Source organism: Abramis brama, assembly GCF_963993115.1.
Source record: "Abramis brama genome assembly, chromosome: 1".
Lineage (NCBI taxonomy): Eukaryota > Metazoa > Chordata > Actinopteri > Cypriniformes > Leuciscidae > Abramis > Abramis brama.
Window position 1 is genome coordinate 63,085,601 of NC_139963.1, and position 7,241 is coordinate 63,092,841.

A 7,241-nucleotide genomic window follows, 5' to 3' on the forward strand; every position below is an offset into this window, starting at 1 on the left:
ACATTTGACAGACCAGATGATTCCAGTGCAGAAGGCACCTATGCTGGAACGTATACAGTTATAATTGCAACTGGTAATTATACAGTTTATTTTATAAAAAAAAAATTGGATGTCATACTGTAGAAACATTACTATAATCAATTATGAAATTAATAACACACATGAGTTTATAGATAGATAATGTGACTGTTAATAGATGACATCATCTGATCACATTTCCTCTTACTGTTCTTGCCATAACACACAGTTCCAGAAGCCAGAGAAAAACTAACATTAAAACATCAAGAGTCAAACTGACCAACTAAACCAAACACTGATCACCATAATGATGACATCAAACCAAACTATTATTATTAATAAATCATCATAATCTAAACCTCTGTTAATCTCAATAAGAACTTTTCCACACATATGACAGAAATAAAGTAAATTTGGTTAGTAATAAGTGAAGCTGGTAATGCTGTTTGTGGAGTTGTTTAATGAAGTTGGAGCCTGACATCAAATGTTTAGGCCGGCTACACACTGGCTACACAGCGTGGCGTTTCTGTTGCATGAGCGTAGCGTTATTTTCTATATCTTTGCACACCAGAAATGTGTCTGACGCGGCGCTGCTGCTGCTAGGTGACGATACAGCAAAGACAACGTCGGCAGTTTTGATGGCAAAATAGGCTACAGAATATTTCGTTCTGTATTGACAGGTGCAATATTTGAAAATCAATAATTATTATTTATTTATTTTTAAATTACATTTATATCTGCATTTATGTCAAAACCTAGAGACTTTCAAACATCAAAATATCATTTATTAATATGTATTCGTATCAAAATGACATACAAACATCTTCCTATTCTATTTTGCCTGGAAACACTTCCAACACGCTTGTGTGTCGCGTGGAAAATAGTCGTCGGTTCTATTTCTAGCATGCACGCGTTTACTTCCGCACCTGAGACGTGTGTGTCATGCAGCCGGTGTGCAAGATCTAACCTGTTAACATGGGAGCCGAAATAAAAACGAACACGCCACGCAGCCAGTGTGTAGCCGGCCTAACACATCAACCCAATTTTCATTTTCAACCAAAATTTGACGTCTAAACGATGAAGTTCATGTTCAATAACATTTCTAGCTGGGGTGACCTCACATTGTGGCCATAATATGAGCACACAGTGAGTGCGCTGTGAGGTTACACTTGTGACTCACATTGTGATCATATGGAGAGATCACTGTGAGATCAACATGTTGACTGGGATGTAAAAAATCTGGCCTTTTATTTGAAAAAACAACAACAACACATTTAATCTAAACTTGGTGTCACTCTTTCTTCAGGGTCATCAGAGTTTTTTCTTTGTTTTCTGAGAAGAAGAAAATAAAACAATGAACAATCCTCTGTAAGTTTTTGCTATTGTAAATATTGCTGCAGATTGGCTCTAAACTCATCAGTATTTTATTGTAATATTGTCGGCATCTCTATTTCCTCTGGGTGCTTCGAGTCCTTCCTCCCTGCAAAATAAAAGCATTGACTGACCTCTCGTATGTGTTTTTATCATGATTGCAGATTGTTCCAGATCAGATGAGTGTGAATCATCAGATTGTGTGCGGCTCAAAACTCACCAGCTCTTCTTGCACAGATGATCTGAAGAAGAATCACAGTAGGAGCAGCAAACACTGCCATCTCAACAATAATCACAATCACTGCAGGAAACATGAGAGGAAGAAGAGAAACTGTACATGACTGAAGTCAAGGGTACTCAACTATCAACAGTTATTGATGAAGCTTTTACAGACCGACTGATAGTTTAATGTTATAAAGCTGTCAGTATAAATGAGTCGTACCTCTGTATAATGATCCAGCAGTCACACTGACTTCAGTTTCTCCTGGATCTGTGGATCACGTCTGTTAGTTCAGTTCAACACATAATGCCACATATACACAACATCATCATCACATAATACTTGAGCTTCACATCACAGAAATGATGAATATGTGCACAAGTCTGTCATCATTATCTTCTTACTTCACTCTCAAGGTGTCAGGAGGAGAATGACAATCGCCATTGACCAAAAACAAATCTATTTGATGCTTTATTCGTTCATAGATATTCATGTTATAACTTATAAGTGAGTTTCTAGCACACTTGCATTTCTAAGTTTGCAGAAACATTGAAATTTGGAATATCTATTTATTGATGGCATCTAAAACATACAACGTTTCCTGTATGAACACATTAAAATACACAAATATTGAGGAATCTTTCGAGGTTAATGTTTGGACAGTGATCATGTGATCATGAACCTTGTGTAGAAGCTGCTGCTGTAGTTCGGCTTGATGTCTTCTCAGAGTTTGAGCTTCTGACTGGAGTCAGTGTTGTTGAAGCGACTGGAGCTGCAGAAGATGAATGTTCAGACGCATCAGGACATTAACATCATATTTTCATATTGATCATGACATGCAGTTTGTGTTCAATCATCACAGCTTACAGTGGCAGTAGTTGAGAAGAGAGATGTTACTGTATCATTTATTCCTGGTTTATATGAGAGTGAAACACAGTGAGCTGCTTCCCATAAACCTTCAGCTTTCCTGAATCAATGACATTATTAAGCCTTACAATTCCTAAAACTGCATACAAATCCTTATAATTCCCAATATTGACCTCCCTCATGGGTCACACATGAAATATTGCATAAATCAGAAGAGTCTATTTTAGCCTAGTTTGACCCATAGGAGGTTAATATTGGGGATTATAAGGATTTTAATGCAGTTTATGACTTTGACCTCTAATATTTTACAATTGCCAAACCTATGAAGCCATCAGAAAGAGTAGAGCCAGTGTGTGAAAGTTTTGACAAATCTGTCTGAAAAGTGTGTTTTCTCACCTGAATACTTGACAGTGTATTTGACTGAGGTCTTGACTTGATTTCTGTGAGCAAGAAGACATCTCCACTCTCTGTTGTTATCTTCATTCAGGAGTGTTGTAGTCAGAGTGATGTTACAGCGATATTGATCTGATGATGATAATATCTGATATCTGGAGTCTGTCTTCAGATCAACACCAGCCTGATTCACCCACAACAGCTCAACTCCCTCAGAACGAACCCAATAATCACAGGAGTATCCAGTATCTGAATACAACTGACAGGAGAGAGTCACAGAGCGGCCTGGACTGATCTCAGTCTGTGAGGATGAAGATGATGAAGATGATGATGGAGACACTGAAACTGAACACAAGACACAAATCACAGACTCAAGTTCAAGTTCAAGTTCAAGTTCAAGATTTATTTAGCCATTTCAACATTACAGTTGATAGGAATTTGTCTTGGAATGCTCACATATACAACTTAATTAACAACAATACACTGACACAACAACACTTCCACACATATACCTCACATATATCCCCCAATAACATCAAATACACAAACATAAACAACACATATTGCACATTAAGTGAGTCATTCAAGCATTCAATGTTCTAGCTTCAGACCATGTTTAGATAACGTATGGCTTGGGGATAGGTACTATCTCTGAAGCGTGATGTTCTACTGATGATGCTTCTGTACCTCTTCCCCGAGGGCAGTAAAGTGAACAAGTGATGTGCTGGGTGATAGGGGTCAGTAATGATGTTTTTCGCCTTTTTATTAATTCTGGAGTCGTAATGTGAGGCTATAGTAGGCAGACTACAGCCAATGATCTTAGATGCTCTTCTCACTACTTTCTCTAGCTGTTGCTTACCCTGACTAGTCGCATTACCATACCAGGACAGTATAGAGAAGGTCAGCACACCTTCTATGGCGGCTCGGTAGAAGTGAGTCATGCCTTTCTGGCTAACCCCAAATTTCCTCAACTGACGGAGAAAATAAAGTCTCTGATGGGCTTTGCTAACAATAAGACTGATATTCAAGTCCCATGAGAGGGATTGATGAATGGTGGTGCCCAAGAAACAAAAGGAAGAGACCCTCTCAACAACCTGATCATTGATGGAGAGGGGAAGATGGCGAACTGCCTTCTTCCTAAAGTCCACTATAATCTCTTTAGTTTTAGATGTATTGAGGATTAAGTTATTGACCTCACACCACTTCACCAGCTGTTCTACTTCACTCCGATAACCAGATTCATCCCCATCAGAGATAAGACCTATTACAGTGGTATCATCAGCGAATTTTAACAATTTAACTGATGTTAAATTGGATGTACAGTTATTGGTATAAAGAGAAAATAAAAGAGGAGACAGGACACAACCTTGTGGGGCGCCAGTGTTAAGAACCCTGGTTGATGACACACGATTATTAATTTTAACATATTGGTTCCTGCATGACAAAAAATTCAAGATCCATTGACACAGTACAGTATTAACACCTATGGCTAGAAGAGAGTTATACAGCTCTTCAATCATCATCTGAGTTTAAAAGGAGAATCTGCCCTTTTTAAATTGACCACATAATCATAAACTTACCATGAAGAACATGCAGATAAACATCAGCACCAGTTCCTGGTTGGTGTTGTTGTCCGTTATTCACATGTTGTCTGCAGGTGTATAATCCATAATCTTCTTCTGTGACGTTCTTGATGTTCAGAGAGCAGTCAGACTCCAGACTCAGTCTCTCATGTCTCTCTGTGTCTTTATTCTTTATCCCTAAAGTAATCAGTTCAACTGCAGCTGGATGTCTGTAGCTGTTATAGTAGGTCCATGTAGTTTTAGATTTGCAGTCAGAAAGAGCATTATTACAGGACAGGCGCACATTTTCACCAGAACTGATGAACACATGATCCTCCACTCCACTGATACCTGAAACACAGTATCTCAGTGATCATTATGATATTAATAAATGAAAAAAAAAAAAAACCATGCCAGCATAACAAGCAGACGATTTAACTCATACAGCCTTTTTCCGGTGTTTGATAGTTAATGCATTAATTAACATTTATGGATAAACCAAATCAAACGCCTCTTTAAGAAGGAATAAGAAATACTCTGACTTTGAAACAAATGTAAATAATGTAATATCATCATATCTTGAACTCTTGATTTCAGCTTTGTCATAAACATTACTGGACGGCACAGGATTAGTTGATCCTCCTCTTCAACCGTAGAAAATACACTAATAACTGACCTTAAAAGCTCTTTATCTGTTCTGTGTTTCTCTCTTTCCTTCAAACTCACCCTACTGTGACTTATGCACAGCTAAATACAAAATAACAATTCAAAACCCACAAAGAATATTTGTGGAACAGTTCCCAAAGGAAGGAGCAAAACTCAGGGAAGGTTTGCTGGGATCAGTAGTTCACTCTCCATCCAGACACAGTCGTGATGATACTGTACTTCTGTTCTCTGACCACACAACATCACTTCACTGAGCTGAACACTCGTTGTGTGTTTGATAGTAAGTTTATGATCAATCATGAGCTGAGTTTGGGAAGTAGTTAATTAACAGTGAATTTAAACATGATTAGGGCCCTCTCAAGTAAAAGTCATGACAAAATAATACATTAACAAATCATTTAATACAATATGATTAAGCATGCACTTGGAGAATATTTGTATTCCTTTATACCACCATTACAACAAAAACAAAAGATAAAGGTTATTTGTAGTTCTTTTATTTTTTTATTTACATCATTAAACATATAGACTCAAAATAAAGCCCAACATACCTGTAAAGACACACACAAGGCACATTTACAATCAAATATGCCACGTACACATCATTAAACACAGACTCAGCAGTCAACATATATTAGATTAAAATGCCAGCATTACCGTAGCAACACAACTAACACACTGAGAATAATACACTAATAATTAATAATAAGTGTCTCACCAGAAACAAACCCTACATACTGTTTGTTACGAACTGCTCGGAGACACGAAGGGAGAGATCCAAATGCAGCTTTATTTTAAGGGTTATCCAGAATCGTAATCCAAAAACAGGCAATGGTCGAAACACAGGTAAGCAGTCCAAACAAATAAACAAACAAAACAGGCAGGGACCAGAGGCAAGAGAGTAATCCAGGGAACAAGGCAAGATATCCAGAAAACCAAGAAACATGAAACCAGGGAAAATGCTCGGAAATGCAGACTAACAGTACAAAAAGACTTCGCCGTGAATGAATGAATGAACATGGTATAAATAGACAGACTAACAGGATGAGACACAGGTGAATGCAATCAGTGAATGAGGTACAGGTGAATGTGATCAGTGATAAGAGATGAGTCCGGGCAGTGAGTTATGGGAAATGTAGTTTGTGAGTGAAACATGATAGTCTGGTGTGGAGTGCCCTCTAGAGGCTTTCAAGGGCACTCCTGCTGGTTATCATTACACTGTTGTTCCAGGAAGAAAAGTAGTTATGACTAAATATGAGGTGCCACGTAGGATTTAAATCAAACTTCGCTTATCAATACATACATAACACACGTGCATATACACCTATAAATTACTTGCATATACATGTATACTATTGGATGTTCAAAATACATATGAAATACACGTGCACACTAATCCATACCAATACATATTATGTTAGCAATGAATGCATATACACTTGTGAATATAAACTTGACGCACACATACACCTATAAACACTCGCACATACATATAAACTTCCATGCATATGTCACGGTGTGACAAAAATTAGAAAAGAGACTAAAGCCCTTTTGAATGGTGTTATTTGGAGACCTCTTGTGGACACCCGTCTCCTTGCACTGCGAATCCGTTGCCATGGCAGCAAGGCCAATTGTCCGATTGACAACAGGTGTGGAGTAATTACGGAGAGCGCTGTGAGAAGGACACGTATTCGATGGGGTTTTAAAAAGAAGGGGAGCACAGTTTGAGGGGGGGAGGCACGCAGCACGTGAGCGGCCGTGGCCGCGGGAGAGAGAGAGGCGAGAGAGACAGACGAGAGAGATAGATGAGAGAGACAGAGAAAACTTCGGCTGGATTGCGGGAGGAAGCCTTGGTTACACTGTGAGTCTGTTGAATTGCAGTTTTATTGTGGAAATGAGCACGAGTGAAACCTTACAGTGTGTGGTGTAAATGTGAGTGTGGGAATTATTTCTGCTGTTCACTCGCAATCACAGCTGTCCATTCCTCTCTACGTATCCATTCCTCTCTCTGCCTGAGTCCAGTGAAGAACCTGTTAATGCTGTGGGTTACCCGTATCCATTCCTCTCTCTGCCTGAGTTCAATGAAGAACCTGCTAATGTTGAAAGAGCCTGCTAATGCTGGAAGGGCCTGCTAATGTTAGTGA